At 40.1% G+C, this 17,267-nt stretch overlaps 1 protein-coding gene and 1 non-coding gene across 5 annotated transcripts in view; both read left to right on the top strand.

The window, feature by feature from the left end:
- Positions 1–17,267, top strand: part of RNF220 (ring finger protein 220) — a 303,437-nt gene that overhangs the window by 25,178 nt on the left and 260,992 nt on the right. The window lies entirely within an intron of this gene.
- On the top strand, positions 9,979–10,080 carry LOC129469287 (U6 spliceosomal RNA). Its single transcript, XR_008652980.1, has one exon. It is a non-coding gene; the product is annotated as a U6 spliceosomal RNA (small nuclear RNA).

Raw genomic sequence — 17,267 nt, 5'->3', positions numbered from 1 at the left:
AGGCCCACAGGCTGAGGGTCCTGCAGCATGTAGTGCCACATCTCCTTCTTCAGTGAAACAAGAGGCTCTCACAGAGTTCCTCTGAAAGCCTCTTTCATCAACAAGTCCATTTGTGATTCTGTCTCTTCTTGTGGTGACCACCAGGAAAATGAGAGAGCAGAGCTGCATTCTAGGGTTTTGCTATGACTCTTCTAGGCCCAATCTTAAAACTGAGATGATCATGCCAAACCCCCAGCTCCTCCCCTACACTCCAGACTCGGAGTAAGCTCATTCACCAGGCAAGTGCAAAAAAGACCCAGAGGATCTGCACAGCCAAGAAGGTATGTATTTCCTCCTTGGAACAGCATTGTCAGGAAGACTCTAGATTAAGAATTAGAAAGCCAATGGGAAAACTTCTGACATTACTTGAGAGAATCCTCTTGCCTAGAGGTCTTCAAAGGTGATTCCTTAGGTCAGGAAGAAAATAGTAGAACTACAATTTATATGTAGTTTTACTGTTAAAATAATGAGCTTTGCTGATATTTTACATAAGCATTGAGATGGACGTCTTCACTTGTTAAGTCATTTGGTCACCTGTCATGTGAGGGACATGATGCACGCTGAAGGCAGATGGAGACCTCAACAATATAAGGGTTGACAGTGATGCCTATGATATGTTGCAGTTAACGTATGCCTAGTTAAGCGATTTGCTGATTATGTTAACCAATTTTAGCTAACCATGTCAATAGAATGAACAGATGGTTTAAAAAGATTCCTGCAGATTGGGCATGGTGGCTCACACCTGTAATCCTAGCACTTTGGGAGGCTGAGGCGGGTGGATCACCTGAGGTCAGGAGTTCAAGACCAGCCTGGCCAACATGGTGAAACCTTGTCTCTACTAAACATACAAAAATTAGCCTGGCGTGGTGGCGGGCGCCTGTAATCCCAGCCACTCGTGAGGCTGAGGCAGGAGAATTGCTCGAACCTGGGAGGCGGAGGTTGTAGTGAACCGAGATCACACCATTGCGCTCCAGCCTGGGCAACAAGAGGGAAACTCCATCTAAAAAAAAAAAAAAAGATTTCTGCAAAGAAAACATGACTTGAAAATAATACAAAAATTCAAACACAAGCCATCACTTCTACTCCTAGTAGGAGCTGTTAGCCAGATGATCAGATATAAGCAATTATAAGCTGATCAGATCTGACAAGAAATCAGCAAAAACTTTTTGAAATTATTAAGAAGAGTATTTGAAACATAGATATACATACATTATAATGAATTCTGCCCTAAGCATATATTGTGCCATAAGATATTAGCTGATAGTGATAATTTATAAATAAACATATGTATATTAGGGGAATGTATACTTTTTTTACAGATAGGTAGACATGATCAAGAAATTGGGGACCACCATTTTAGCTTATCTGTGGGTCATGTTTTTTCATCATAAAATGAAAAGGATTATTGTTTTTCGGAAAAGTGATAAGATGAAACTTTCTCTTAATTTGTGATATGTTATTTAGTGTCTGTGCTGTCATTTTCTAACTATGAAAACTTGTATAAGTTTCTTAAAATTATCTGAACTGTGCTTTGCTATATCTATAGATCATTATAGGGTTGTTATAAGAATTATATTAAAAATTTTAAGTGTCTGCCACACTGTGGGCCCTTAATAAGTGGCTATATTATTACACATAAAGATATTGCTGAGCAGAAATAATAGGATTAAAAAATTAATAAGATAAACAATATTTTGGCACGAAAATTTTTTAAGTGCCTTGAAAGTACTAACTCACTTGAAAATTGCTATGCTGATTAAAATTGACCACTTACCATTCATTGAAAACCACCATGCCAGGCTTTAGGCTAAGTGCTGAGGATAGAGAGATGAATTTGTCATAGACTCTGGAGACTAGAATTTGGAGCTGGCTTAGTTTAGATAACTATAACAGCTTCCTGCCTAGTCTCCCTGCCTGCGTTGTCCCTCACTATTCCCTGGCTCCAGCTTCCACCATCATGTGACTGACAAACCAGTCTTCCTCATTATTTTCATCATTCATTTCCATGCCTGAAAACCTTCAATACCTCTCTTGTGCTATTACCTCTTCATTTTCTATATACTATCTGATATTGTTCAGTAACTTTTATTCCAGTTAGTCTTCTCATCTCAGCTGAAACTGTTATAGTTAGTACTTAGAACTTATAGATAAGTTTGCCTTTGAGAGAATTTAACTTAATCAACAGGTGATGAAAGGAGCCCAACCTCTCTGAGGCTCTTGGGAACAGCTACTTGACCACTAATCAGTGGCATTAACACATCTAAGAAAAGAAAGATGTGGTCTGCAATTCGACTTGGAATAGAGGACAGCCAGAGAGATAAACTTTAGCTGGATGCACCCAACGTTATCTATGGGACAAAGGTATTGGAAATAGGGGAGCCTGGGAATTTCAATCACTCCTTCAGGGCTATTTGTTTCTTCTGGCTGGTGAGAGATCCTGCTTTATGTCTGTTATATTTCTCTGGTTAAGATACTTAGCATTCTCCTAATCTTTGATCCCCTGGATGAAATATTCTCTTTTTTATTATGAGTTGTGAGAATACCATAGGGTACTAGTTTACTAATTCTACCTTCCAGGTACCCACAGACTGAGGTGAGGTGCCTCTGCTAAGATTTAATACATTCTGGTCAATGGAAAATTATATCTCCATTGTGACTTAATCAGCTGGTATTCTGGTTTACACTTTTGAATTTATTCTTTTTGAGTCTGATTATCTAAGTCTCATAACCTCAGTTTATGTGAATCTGATAGTTAAGGAAAGGTCTTAGTGAAAAAGATATAATTATGGACCAAGAGAAAATATAGAACATTTTTTAAAACTTGTGGTTGAAATGCTTCTTTTAAGTAGGACATAAAATCTAGAAGCTGTAGAGGAAAAAATTAAAATTTAAAACTATATAATAAAAAACACTATAAACAAATTTGAAAGACATGATAAACTGGGATCACATATTTGCAACATACATAATAAATAAAGGATTAATAGCTATAATATATGAAAAGAATCTATAATATATGAAAAGAATCTAATAATAATCTAATCTAATAAGAATAATAAGGAAAAGCCAACCCAAAAGAAAAATAGGCAAAGGATATGAATTAGAAAAGTCACAGAAAATATGTTCGATATTAATATGTCTAATAAACATTTGAAAAATAGTTCAAGTTCACTTTTAACTAAAGAAATGAAATTAAATTAGCAGTGATATGCCCCTTCCATAAGATTAATGTAATTTTAAAAAGATACATGAGAGGGTGTCTTAGTTTGGGCTGCTGTAACAAAGTACCATAGACTGGATGGCTTATAAACAACAGGAATTTATTTCTCAAAGATCTGGAGGCTGGAAGCCTGAGATCACGGTTCTGGTGAGGGCTTGCAGACAACACAGTTGCACACAGCCAACTCTTCTGGGTTGCACACAGCAGACTTCTTGTACCCTCACTTGGTTGAAAGAGGACAAGAGAGCTCTCTAGGGTCTCTTTTGCAAATGACCTAATTAACTCCTGAAGGCCCTACCTCCTAATACCCTCACATAGGTGGTTTGAATTTCAACATATGAATTTGGAGGGGACATAAACATTCACTCCATAACAGAGAGGTGTGTCACTGCTATTCAACTGAAAAATTGACATACAATTGATGAGGGTGTGGAGAAAGAGATATTTTCAAATACTGCTAATGGGATATACGTTGGTACAGCTTCTTTTGGAGCATTTATCAAACTGTGCCTCTTGCTATTGTACTTGAAGGACAATTTGGCTAAGAACAAAATTCATAGACTTTATTTTCTTCCCCTCAGAACTTCGAAGTCATTGTCCTGTTGTTTTTCTGACGTTGCTTTAGTTCTTTTACCCCAGTGGCTTCATTCATCTCGGTTGGTTCAACTTAAGTATTTTTTTTCCCCAGAAAAGGATCTTATGCCCTTTATTCCCTATGTTCTCGCTTGTTTGAGAATGCCTGTCTTTGGCTGTATAAATAAATGACAACTTGACCAGATATAGTATTCTCGGGCTCACTCTATGTCTGCTGAAACTGCAGCCGTTGAATGTTGCTGTGAAGTCTGAGGGCCAGCCTGATTCTTCCTTCTTTTAGGTGACCTGCTTTTTCTGCTTGGGTGACTGAGGAGTTCCTTTTTCATTCTTAGAGCTGAATAACTTAATCAGGATAGATCTTGGTTTCAATTACGCGTTATCAGTTTTTCTTCGAGCACAGTATATCCTTTTAATGTAGAGATTCAGTTCTCCGTAGTTCTTCATATCAGAAAAGTTTCTTCTGTTATATATTAAAACACCTCTTCTTGCCGGGTGCGGTGGCTCACGCCTGTAATCCCAGCACTTTGGGAGGCCAAGGCAGGCGGATCACGAGGTCAGGAGATCGAGACCATCCTGGCTAACACAGTGAAACCTCGTCTCTACTAAAAATACAAAAAATTAGCCGGGCATGGTGGCGGGCGCCTGTAGTCCCAGCTACTCGGGAGGCTGAGGCAGGAGAATGACGTGAACCCGGGAGGTGGAGCTTGCAGTGAGCCGAGATCACGCCACTGCACTCCAGCCTGGGCGACAGAGAGAGACTCTGTCAAAACAAAACAAACAAACAAACAAACAAAAAACAAAAAAAAACCTCTTCGTTTTAATTTGTTGTGTTCTTCAAGGATGCCAATTTTCCTTTGGCTATATCATCTTTATGTGCCTTCTATTTTTTTATTATTTATTATTATTCTTTTTGAGACAAGGTCTCACTTTGTCACCTGAGCTGGAGTGCAGTGGCACAATCAGAGCTCGCTGCAGCCTCAACCTCCCAGGCTCAAGCCATCCTCCTACCTCAGCCTCCCAAGTAGCTGGGACTACAGGTATGTGCCACCATGCCTGGCTAATTTTTTACTTTTTGTAGAGAAGTGTCTTGCTGTGTTGCCCAGGCTGGTCTCAAACTCTCAGATGCAAGTGATCCTCCCACCTTGGCCTCCCACAGTGCTGAATGACAGGCGTGAGCCACTGTGCCCAGCCTCTACTGTATTTTTAAATCTTCTTTCAAATTTTTTAGAAAATTGACCTTTTTCTCTTATTCACTATTATTAGATCATGAATTTCTTTATAAGTTATGCATAGTGTTAATTGGGTCCCTAATTTGTCACCTCTGCTCTACAGTATCTTTTCATCTCATTCTGTTGTTTTATCGTGTTGTTTTTGCATTCTTTTATTTAATTATTTAATTCATGGTTTTTTATTCTTTTCTTTTTTCGGCTCACTGCAACCTCCGCCTCCTGGGTTCAAGTGATTTTCCTGCCTCAGCCTCCCGAGTACCGGGGATTACAGGTGTGTGTCACCATGCCCAGCTAATTTTTGTATTTTTACTAGAGACAGGGTTTCACCAGGTTGGCCAGGCTGGTCTCGAACTCCTGACCTCAGATGATCCACCCACCTCGGCCTCCCAAAGTGTTGGGATTACAGGCGTGAGCCACTGCACCCAGCCATTTAATTCATTTTTTTTTTAAAGTTCTTCTATAGCATGAAGCACTCATGGACACTTTTCTCTTCCTCTGGTATTATTTTCAACACTCCACTCCCTATCTTTTTTTTTCACTCCACGGTTCCTTTCCTTCTTTGTTTCTTTTTCCTTTTCATTATGCTATGTTATATTTTCACATTTATTATACTGATGTTTTGGAGGAATTCTTCCATGATATCCATCCAATCTTATTTAGTCTCAGGAGTGGGCACATATGTAGGCAAGACCAATCAGAGTTCTAAGACAATTGATAAATATATGCCTTGTTTCTTTTCTACATTATATTGCCTTGGTTTTGAATTCTCAGAAGAGTGCTTTATAAAATACTTCGGATAGCAGTCATAGCAGCTAAGCACTCCCTCATCCTCACCGTATATTCTCAGGCTACAGATATGTAGACTAGCCTAGTCCACCCTCAAACTCTAGCTCTTAGGGAAAAAACAAATTCCAGTTCACAGGTCACCTCCTTGAGGGGCTTTCTCTGACTATCCTTCCTAAGGATACCCAAACTCTAGTTACTCTATTACAGCACTTCTGAGGACGTCTTTGTATGTCTTCAAAGCGTTTGTCACTATTTCAGATTATCTTATTTATTTGCTTATTTAATGTTTCTCTGAGTCTTGGAATGTAAGTTTCATGAGAGAAGGGACCTTGTCTCTCCTGTTAAATTTCTGTATCCCCAGCATCAAGGACAGGGCCAAAGAAGATAATTGTTTTTCAAAAAATATTTATTTTCAATTTTATTATAAATTATGAAGTAAAAATTCTTAGCATACATCTTTTTGAGTCATTTAAATGATCTCTTTTTTTTAATTTTACTTTAAGTTCTGGGGATACATGTGCTGAATGTGCAGGTTTGTTACATAGGTATACATGTGCCACTGTGGTTTGCTGCGCCTACCAACTTGTCATCTAGGTTTTAAGCCCCGCATGCATTAGGTATTTGTCCTAATGCTCTCCCTCTCTTTGCCCTTAAGTGATCTCTTTAGAGTACATTGCTGGAAGTAGGATTACTATGTCAAGAGGTACACACATTTTATATTATGTTACCCATATCCAAACTATTTCTAGAAACGTGGTTCACACTTATACTCTCAACAAAAGTACAGGCGAGTGCTCATTTTCCTCACCTACAGTGGATTCGGTTAATCTTCCTAGTCTTCACCAACCTATAAGTAAAATATAATGGTTCATTGTTTTATTTATATTTTTTATTTAGGCTATTAGCCATTTGTAGTTCTTAATTTGGGAATTGTCCATCATGCAATTTCACCGTTTTCTATTGGGTTGTTAGTTTTTTCTTGTTCATTTATGATCTAATTGGATATATGTTATTAGCTCTTTTAAATTGAATATTATAAACATTTTCTCTATTTGTATTTGTCTTTCTGTCTTATTTATGGCCTTTCTTTATAGGCAGAATGTGCACATTTGTATATAGTTAATATTTTCCCTTTATGGCTTCTGGGTTTGGGGATATGTTTTGAAAGACCTTCTTCACCTCCAAGATTATACAAATATTTACCCATGTTTTCTTCAAGTATTTTTATGGTTTTATGTTTTTCTCTAGGTCTAAGGAGTGAGGTAGGGATACAGCTTTATTTTTTTCCAAATGACTGGCCAGTTATTCCAAAATCATTTGCTGAATTATTCAGTGTAACTCCACTGATAACATTTAGTGATTATTTATCATGTGCCAGACACTTACTAAATCCTCTACATACCTAATCTAGTTTAATCCTTACATCAAGTGGTGACAAAATGAGATTTGCATTTACAGCACACACGCACACGGAGTTTGTCTTTAATGCAGAAAATAGATTGGCGGGGTATAGATAGACAGATAACAGGACTTATTATGGGAATCAGCTGACACAATTATGGAAGCCAAGAAGTCCCACAATATGCCTTCCACAAGCTGTGGATCCTAGGAAGCTGGTGGTGTAATATATCTGAGTCCAAGGCCCAAGAACTGAGAGAGCCAGTGATGTAAGTCCCGGAGTCAGAAGGCCCAAGAACTTAGAATTCTGATGTCTGAGGGCAGGAGAAGATAGGTGTTCCAGTCAAGAAGAGAGAAAGTGAATCCACCCTTCCTCCACGTTTTTGTCCCATCTGAGCCCTCAATGACTGGATGACACCAGCCCACACTGGTGAGGGTGGATGTTCTCTACTCAATCTACTGATAATGCTAATCTCTTCCAGAAACAGTCTCACAGACATACCCAGAAATAACGTTTTACCGGCCATCTGAGCAACCCTTAGCCCAGTCAAGTTGACATATAAAATTAACTGTTGCATGTAATCCCAGCACTTTGAGAGGCCGAGGCAGGCGGATCACGAGGTCAGGAGATCGAGACCATCCTGGCTAACACAGTGAAACCCTGTCTCTACTAAAAATTCAAAAAATTGGCCAGGCGTAGTGGTGGGCACCTGTAGTCCCAGCTACTTGGGAGGCTGAGGCAGGAGAATGGCATGAACCCGGGAGGCGGAGCTTACAGTGAGCTGAGATCACGCCACTGCACTCCAGCCTGGGCGACAGAGCCAGACTCCATCTCAAAAAAAAAAAAAAAAAAAGAAAAATTAACCGTTGCAATGGGAGAAAGAATGATTGCAGGAAGACCCATTATTTATGTCATCCAGGCAAGAGGCTCCTTTGAAGCTCTGTATTCTAACACCTTACTATGCATGACATATGGTAGGTAACAAGTGGAATGAAACTTGTCCATGAAAAATGATAGTGACTTGAACGGAGGTTGGGAGGGGTGGCAGTAGAGATGGAAAAAAGTGAAAAAATTTGAGAAATAATCTGAAGACAGAATTAACAGGTCTTCATGATTATTTAAATATGGAGAGATGAGAGCAGGAAAAGTCAAAGATGGCTCAGCTTTCTGGCAGAGATAGATTTAATGGAATATTGATGAGTTTACTTTTGAACAGGCTGAGTTGAAGGTAACTTGGAGATATCCATTTGAAGGAGTCAGGTAAGCAGTTAGATACATCAGTCCAGAACTCCAACAGCAAGGTATGTTTGAGGAGCATATGCATGTTGATAGTAACTGAAGCCATAGGAAAAGTTAAAATTACTTCAGGAAGGGACATTGAATGAAAAGAGAAGCACTCCTAGGACAGATCCCTGAAACACTCTCCTACTTAAAGGTTTAATAGAACACGAAGGAGGAGTCAGCAAAAATGTTTGCAAAAGGGCAGCCAGAGAAATAAGAGGAATTGGGAGAGTGTGGTGTTTTAGAAGACAGGAAAGAGAATAATTAAGGAGAGAGTTCAGGGTAATTCTAAGAGAGCAAATGAAATGATGGGCCATGAACTGTAAGCTAGACAAATGGGGAAGTGAAGACAAGAAGGGAGTAATAGAAAGAAAGGGGTCAATAAACTGATATTCAAATGAAAGGGAAGAATAGTTGCAGTTGGACTAGCTTAATAATGAGCTGGAAGCATAGGTGCTTGTGGTCAGAAAGTAGACTATCTGAATTAGTGATTTTAGAAGTAGAGAGAATTTTAGGTCATGATGACAAGATCCAGGGGGTGACTGTGAAAGTGGGTGGTTGAATAGCAATGTAGGAGGACATGGGAGATACTCGGGGTCTCTCTTGAGGACTCTGAATTCGCTTAGGATGATGACAGTACTCATGGCATAAGAGAAGACAGTAAGCCAAGTGCCACTGTCTTCTGTGAGGTAGGGAGATTACAGTTACCAATCACGGAGAGGGTAGCAGGGGTTTTCACAAAAGGGTGGAAAAGCAGTGGACTCTAAGTAGCACTGGGAAGCATCCTCGTCTCTTGACAGTACATAGGTGGAAGAATATGAGCGGATCTCTCTTGAGGGAACTGCAGGGTAAGTGGTGTAGAGAGAGCCAGGTTTAGATAAGGCATGAGGTGGAAGGAACATTCAGAGGAAAGTGTTTGAGGGCATAGGAGAGTTGAAATTCCAAAGGGCAAATGGAAGGTTTTGGCAGGGAGAGAAGAGAGGGATTGGATACTTCCACACTTAAGGAAGTATGTAGCATTTTAGGAATGATAGCTCATATAGGGCAAATATGAGAAGAGACAAGGTATCTGTATTTGGAGCTTTGACCTATGAAAATAGGAATGAAACTTGATAGGTTTAGTCTCATTTAGCCCTCAGAGAAGAGTGGACACAAGGGCTTAAAAAAAGTCAGCTGTGTTCTGGAAAGTCCTGCAAACATTTCTTTTCACACAGAGATGTGATTAGTCATAGGAGATGCACAGAGGATAATAGGAACAAAAAAGCTTGAAGTTCAAGGTCCTTTGAGGAGAGGGATGAACAGTGGCTCTAAGAAGATTGGATTAGACCCAGGATCCACTGGTACCCTGTTTAATCAAGGCTTGGAGGTCTGGATGTTTGTAGCTTGGGATAGGGTAGGTGTGAAAGGAGGGACTGAAGAGTGGCCCAGGAGTGCTTCAGCAGCACATACACTAAAATTGGAATGATACAGAGATTAGCATGGCGCCCTGCACAAAGGATGACGCAAACATTTGTGAAGCCTTTCATATTTAAAAAAAAAGAATGGCCTTTTCTTTTTTTTTTTTTTTTGTTTTTTGGAGACAGAGTCTCGCTCTGTAGTGCAGGCTGGAGTGCAGTGGCACAATCTCGACTCACTGCAACCTCCACCTCCCATGTCAAGCAATTCTTCTGCCTCAGCCTCACGAGTAGCTGGGATTACAGGCATGCTCCACGATGCCCAGCTGATTTTTTTTTTTTTTGTATTTTTTAGTAGAGATGGAGTTTCACCATGTTGGCCAGGCTGGTCTTGAACTCCTGACCTTGTGATCCTCCTGCCTCAGCCTCCCAAAGTGCTGGGATTACAGGCGTGAGCCACCGCGCCTGGCCAGAGAATGGTCTTTTCTTGACCCTAGATCTGTAGGTGCAGATATAGTTTAGAACGTCGGATATCTGTTGTATTACAAGTTTTAATTTTACTCCCCAAGTATAGAAATAACACCTAAATTATTATTTTTAAATATTTTCACTTGTTCTTACAGGTTAAATATTTAAATTATTTGGGCCATTTTCCCCAAATTTTACTCTTATTTTAGCATATTCTATATTTGCTTAATTTTTAATTTAAGTAATTGTTTTTATTAAGTTAATGTCAACACTAAAAATTGGTTTCGAGTTGGTATAGTGATAGAATTCAGAAGTCTTAACAAAACTGAAAGTTGTCACATTTCAGGAGGTAAATTATAAAGCTTAGTTTTTAATTTGTCCTTTCCTTGCCAACACCTTATAGAATCAATAGAAAATACATTAGCAGAAGCAGGCCAGTATCATACACAGTGCACTTTCCTCACCACCCTCAGCTCCTTGTAACTTCTTGCTCCACTGAATTTCTGAGACCCTTTTTGTCTCTAATACTCACTTGGTACTTTTTTATGGATATATTCCATTCTTTTCTCTCTGTGGAAGCTCTATGTTTTTTACCTACATATAATCAATTTAAGATGCATATTTTTCCACATTTTAACAGCTCTGAAATGGGGATGCATCTTATAATCTAAACTATCTTTGATTTGATAATGTATAGTACTTTGTATCACTCCTCCAAACAGCCTAGTATAATTCCTAACACACAGTAAGCACTGAACAAATGTTTGTTTATTGATTGACTATATGTAAATTAAGAAGAGGTCATATAATTCGAATTATTACTTAAATACAAATGTTAACCTGACCTCTAGCACATCCTCGACCTCTTAAGGTTCATAAGTTTTTAATTCAATAAAATGTGAGATTATTTCAAAAAAGAGGAAATGGGCCAGGTGTAGTGGCTCATGTCTGTAATCCTAGAATTTTGGGAGGCTGAGGTGGGTGGATCACCTGAGGTCAGGAGTTTGAGACCAGCTTGGACAACACGGCAAAACCTCTACTAAAAATACAAAATTAGCCCAGTGTGGTAGCACATGCCTGTAATCCCAGCTACTCGGGTGGTAGCACATGCCTGTAATCCCAGCTACTCGGGAGGCTGAGGCAGGAGAATTGCTTGAACCTGGGTGGCAGAGGTTGGCGTGAGCCAAGATCATGCCACTGTACTCCAACCTGGGCAACAGAGCAAGACTCCATTTCAAAAAAAAAAAAAAAAAAGAAATGAATAAGGAAAATTTAATTATTTGCCTGCTTTTATAATATTTAAAAATGGATTTAATATTTAAAAGACATTCCTTAATAATACCTACCTTGCTTTTGTGTAAAATTTGTCACAAAAAAAAAATTCCTGCAACACAGGAAGAAAAATCTATTAGAAGAGAGAAAGTATATGATTTACCTGAGTTCTACAACTAGTCAATGTCTTGGCTTCTTGCTTATAGTACTTGTTCTTTTTACTAGACTCTGTTGTTCCGTGGAAAGGCAGATATACAAAATGCATTCTTAAATGCAACCCGTTTTTGCAGAGTGTTTTTTAAAAGTGATTGCCATGAAGTGAAATTCTAACTGCATATGTGCTGCTGCATTCATTTCTTTCTAGTCTTCAAAAGAAGGGAATGGAAAAGATACGACAGAGCTGAAGTATAATTGCTTATTAGGTGTCGTTCAATGAGGGAAGCAGTAAAAAATGAAACTAGTATTATTGCATAGTAAAGAGCACCTTATTTAGCTCTTGGGAAAGATTGAAGGATATTTACTGAAAAAATGCAATTTTCGCCGACTTTGAAGGAATCATCACAAGAGTCAACCCATTTTCCAACTTAGAACCTTTAAATCATTCCCATGATGTGTTTCTATTTCTTTGTCTCACGTGGCTCCTCTGCAATTTCTCTTTCATGCCACTGCATTGCTTAGCTTCTATTCGACTTTTGGAGGAATTTTCACTGCTACATATTGATTTCTGGGCTCTCCTTAGGTTAGGTTACCCCTTTCCTGCTTTTATTTTTATTGCAATAATATCTTTTTTTTTTTTTGAGACGGAGTCTCGCTTTGTTGCCAGGCTGGAGTGCAGTGGCCCAATCTCAGCTCACCGCAACCTCCGCCTCCCAGATTCAAGTGATTCTCCTCTCTTAGCCTCCCGAGTAGCGGTATTACAGGTGCATGCCACCAGACCCAGCTAATTATTTATTTATTTATTTATTTATTTATTTATTTATTTTTTTAGAGACGGAGTTTCACCATGTTGGCCAGGATGGTCTCGATCTCTTGACCTCAGGTGATCCACCCGCCTCGGCCTCCCAAAGTGCTGGGATTACAGGCGTGAGCCACTGTGCCCGGCCTGATCTTCCTTTTTCAATTATTTCTTTATATTTAGTTCGTTTTGTTTTTTTAGCCATGTTAACTTTTTGAGAAGGTTACTTGATCTGAGTTTCAACTATTTTATCTGTGAAATATGGATGAAAATACCTACTTATCAGAGGTTTTTTTGTAAAAATTAAGTGACACCACTTACTTAAAAGTGGCTAGTGGAATACCTGCTTCATTTCATAGTTGGCTCTTCATAAAATATTATTCAGTTCAGGCTGGGTGCGGTGGCTCATGCCTGTAATCCCAACACTCTGGGAGGCCGAGGCGGGCAGATCACCTGAGGTTGGGAGTTCAAGACCAGCCTGACCAACATGGAGAAACCCCGTCTCTACTAAAAATACAAAATTAGCCAGGCACGGTGGTGCGTGCCTGTAATTCCAGCTACTTGGGAGGCTGAGGCAGGAGAATTGCTTGAACCGGGGAAGTGGAGGTTGCCGTGAGCCGAGATCACGCCATTGCACTGCAGCCTGGGCAACAAGAGTGAGACTGTCTCAAAAGAAAAAAGAAAAGAAAAATTCAGTTTAGTACATCCCTTCAACGTGAACTCACTTTAATTCCTTGCCATGCTCTTGTATTAAATGCTATTGACCGTAATTTACTCAAATTTTCCAAATTCATGTAATCTTGTAGGCCGGCCATGTAACTTATCTGGACACTTTGAGAGTGTAAAGGGGCAGGCACCATCAATTATTATGTTAAGACAACAGGTGTAAATTGGGACTGTCTTAGGCAAATTAGAATGTAGCCTATCAGCCCTCTCCTGGCTATAGCAGACTCTGCTTTCTACCTTGGAGTTACTTTCATGGTGCCCTTTTCAGGACCCCATTTCTTTTCTAACCTCTTCGCTGAGTGTAAAATTTCCCCTTTGTCACCACCACTATGCTTGGAACTGCATATGTTTACTTTCTAAACCACTCAGTCTCCTTCACCAACTTCCCCATTTCCGTCAAAGACTAGACCACACTTCAGAGTTTATCTCTGATTTTCCATATTCCTTCAACTCTCATATCCAGTCAGTTGGCAGTTTGTTTATTTAATTCTATAAGTCTTTATTGAGCATTTACTTTGTGCCAGATGCCAAGTGAAGTGCTAGGGATAAAACTACAAATAAGATATAATCCTGATGTACAAGAAGCTCATTTTTTTTAGAAAGAGAGTTAAAACAGATGGATGCAGTAGCCCACGCCTGTAATCCCAGCACTTTAGGAGGCTGAGGCAGGTGGTTTGCTTGAGCTCAGGAGTTTGAGACCAGCCATGGACAACATGGCAAAACCCTGTCTCTACAAAAAAAAAAAAAACCCATAAAAAATTAGCCGGGTGTGGTGGTATGCACCTGTAGTCCCAACTTCGGGAGGCTGAGGTGGGAGGATCCCTTGAACCCCGGAGGTGGAGGTTGCAGTGAGCCAAGATCGAGCCACTGCATTCCAGCCTGGGCAACAAAGTGAGACCTTATTTCAAAAAAAAAAAAAAAAAAAAAGAGGAAAAAAGAAAGAAAGGAAGTTAAACATGTAAAGAAGTAATTACAATACAGTGTAAATGCAAAAAGAGAGTCTTTGGTATAGTGGAGATGCTAACATGGAAGTTATCAACTCTGCTTGGGGTGGTTCCAGGAAGGTTTTGGAGAAATAAAGACAAACTCTACCTGGAGCTGATTGTATGAATTAATAAACATGTATTACCTACTACATGCTAGATACTATGTTATGTACCAGGAATGTACTGATAAGCAAGACAGGCATCGGCCCTGTCTCTCTGGAGTTTATAGACTATTAGGGAAGGCAGATGGTATAAAAGCAAAGGGTATTAAAAAGGAGAAGAAAGGATGAGGCATCCTGTGAACATACAAAGAGGGAACTAGCCGACAATGCTTCCAGTTCCAGAAGAGTTAAGCTGAATGAAACCTGAAAAGAAGACTAGGATTAGCTAGGTAGCTATTTTTTTTTTTTTTTTTTGAGACGGAGTCTTGCTCTTTCGCCCAGGCTGGAGTGCAGTGGCGCAATCTTGGCTCACTGCAAGCTCCGCGTCCCGGGTTCACGCCATTCTCCTGCCTCAGCCTCTCCGAGTAGCTGGGACTACAGGCGCCCGCCACCACGCCCGGCTAGTTTTTTGTATTTTTTAGTAGAGACGGGGTTTCACCGTGGTCTCGATCTCCTGACCTTGTGATCCGCCCGCCTCGGCCTCCCAAAGTGCTGGGATTACAAGCGTGAGCCACCGCGCCCGGCCAGCTAGGTAGCTATTAAAATAGGTGGAAGTAGAGATTGATAGAAGAGGGAGAGAGCAAAGTCTTAAGGTGAGAGCATGCAAAGTACTGAAGCATTGAGAGAAGACCAATATGGCTGGAGAGCAGAGAGAAGTGGAAATGCAGGTAGATGTCAGAACATACAAGACCTTGTGGATCACATTAAAGATTTTAGGAATTTATCCAAAGGTCAATGGGCAGCCTTTTTTTTTTTTTTTTTGAGACGGAGTCTCGCTCTGTTGCCCAGGCTGGAGTGCAGTGGCACGATCTCAGCTCACCGCAACTTCTGCCTCCTGGGTTCAATCAATTCTCCTGCCTCGGCCTCCTGAGTAGCTGAGATTACAGGCATGCGCCACCATGCCTGGCTAATTTTGTATTTTTAGTAGAGACGGGTTTTCTCCATGTTAGTCAGGCTGGTCTCGAACTCCCGACCTCAGGTGATCCACCTGCCTTGGCCTCCCAAAGTGCTGGGTTACAGGCATGAGGGAAGCCATAATTTAAGCATTAAAAGTGATATACAGATTTGCTCTTTTAAAAAGGAGGCTGTTGCAATAGCTTGGACAACAGATGATATTGGTTTAAAAAAACGGAGAAAAATGATGGTTTTTAGAAATATCTAGGAGGTATAATGGCAAAATTAGTGGCCGGGCATGGTGGCTCACTCCTGTAATCCCAGCACTTTGGGAGGCTGAGGCAGGTGGATCACCTGAAGTCAGGAGTTTGAGACCAGCCTGACCAACATGGAGAAACCCCGTCTCTACTAAAAATACAAAATTAGCCCGGCGTGATGGTACATCCCTATAATCCCAGCTACTCGGGAGGCTGAGAATTGCTTGAACCCGGGAAGTGAAGGTTTCAGTGAGCTGAGATTGTGCCATTGCACTCCAGCCTGGGCAACAGAAGCGAAACTCTGTCTCAAAAAAAGAAAGAAAAAAGGCAAAATTATTAATTGATATGGTATGGATGGTGGAAAAGGAGTAGTCAAAGATGACTCTCAGATTTCTGCCTTGAACCACTGGTTAGCTGGTAGGGTTATTTACTGAGTTGAGGAACACCAAAGGAGGAGACGGTTTGGGAATGAAGATGATGAGTCCAGATTTGGATATGCAGAGTTTGAGATACCAGTGAAATATTCAGGTTAGGTAGGCTATTGGGTATAAGGGTCTGAAGCTACAGATTGAAGAGCTTTAAGTATATCCATTGTAAGAAAGCCATAGGAGTAAATACATTTACCTCAGGAAAAACTCAAAGCAGGAAGAGAAGTGTACATTCAACAGAACTCTGAAAAACATTGAATGGTCCATAAAGAGGTGTCAAAAATGGGCAAGAATGAGCTACTAGTGAGGTAAAAAGAAAATCAGAAAGATGTGATGTCCGCAAAGTCAAGGGAAGAAAGCATTTCAAAGAAGGAATGTTAGGTAAAATGGGAAATAAAAGTTGATAACCTTACTGAGAGCCATTTTTTTGAGGAATGGCAGACAGAAAATCCAGATTGATGAGCTTGAAAAGTAGGTGGAAGGTGAAAAAGTAAAGACGGGGTCTAGAAGCAACACTTTCACAAGCTTGACTGGGAAGAAGAGGGAGGAGAGAGAGCATTAGAGCTGGAAAAGGATGTGGATGAAGGATTAAGGAGGATTTTTCTTTCTTTTTTAAAAAATTTCTCTCTCTCTCTTTTGAGTGAGAAATACTTGAGTGTGTTTAAGTGCTGAATAGAAAGAATTATTAAAGAGGAAGAGATTGGAAACATGAAAAAGGTGCTACAGCTGCAAAGACCCCTGAAGAAGACCAGGGCTCCAAAGCAAAGTGGAGTTGTCCAGTCTTTCATTAGAGGAGGGCTTCTTCCCTCTCTGTACCAGGAGAGAACAAGGAAAGAGGGGACAGGTGCAAGTAAGGGGTGTGAAGTTGAAGTAGTTTCCACTTGACAGCTTTTACTCTTTCAAAAATAGTTGCTCAATAAATATTTATTGACTTGATGAATGAATACAAGCAAATAACATGACTCTGATATCTGCACACTTCCCTCTTTTTCTCCAGAAGCATTCTATTGTCTAGAGAAGCTTGGGGATGACAGTGAAGGTGAGCAAGATTCAGAGTACTTTTAGGAAGAGGAAGAAGGATGTTTCCAAATCAAACAGTAAGGATGTTAAAATCTTGCTCCAAATGGAAATCAGCCTGGAATAGCCGCTCTGTTGGATAAGGTGAAAGCAAAATGGCT

The sequence above is a fragment of the Symphalangus syndactylus genome, chromosome 12 (assembly GCF_028878055.3).
Source record: "Symphalangus syndactylus isolate Jambi chromosome 12, NHGRI_mSymSyn1-v2.1_pri, whole genome shotgun sequence".
Lineage (NCBI taxonomy): Eukaryota > Metazoa > Chordata > Mammalia > Primates > Hylobatidae > Symphalangus > Symphalangus syndactylus.
Note: the sequence above shows the minus strand (reverse complement) of the source record. Positions and strands in the feature narration are given on the sequence as shown.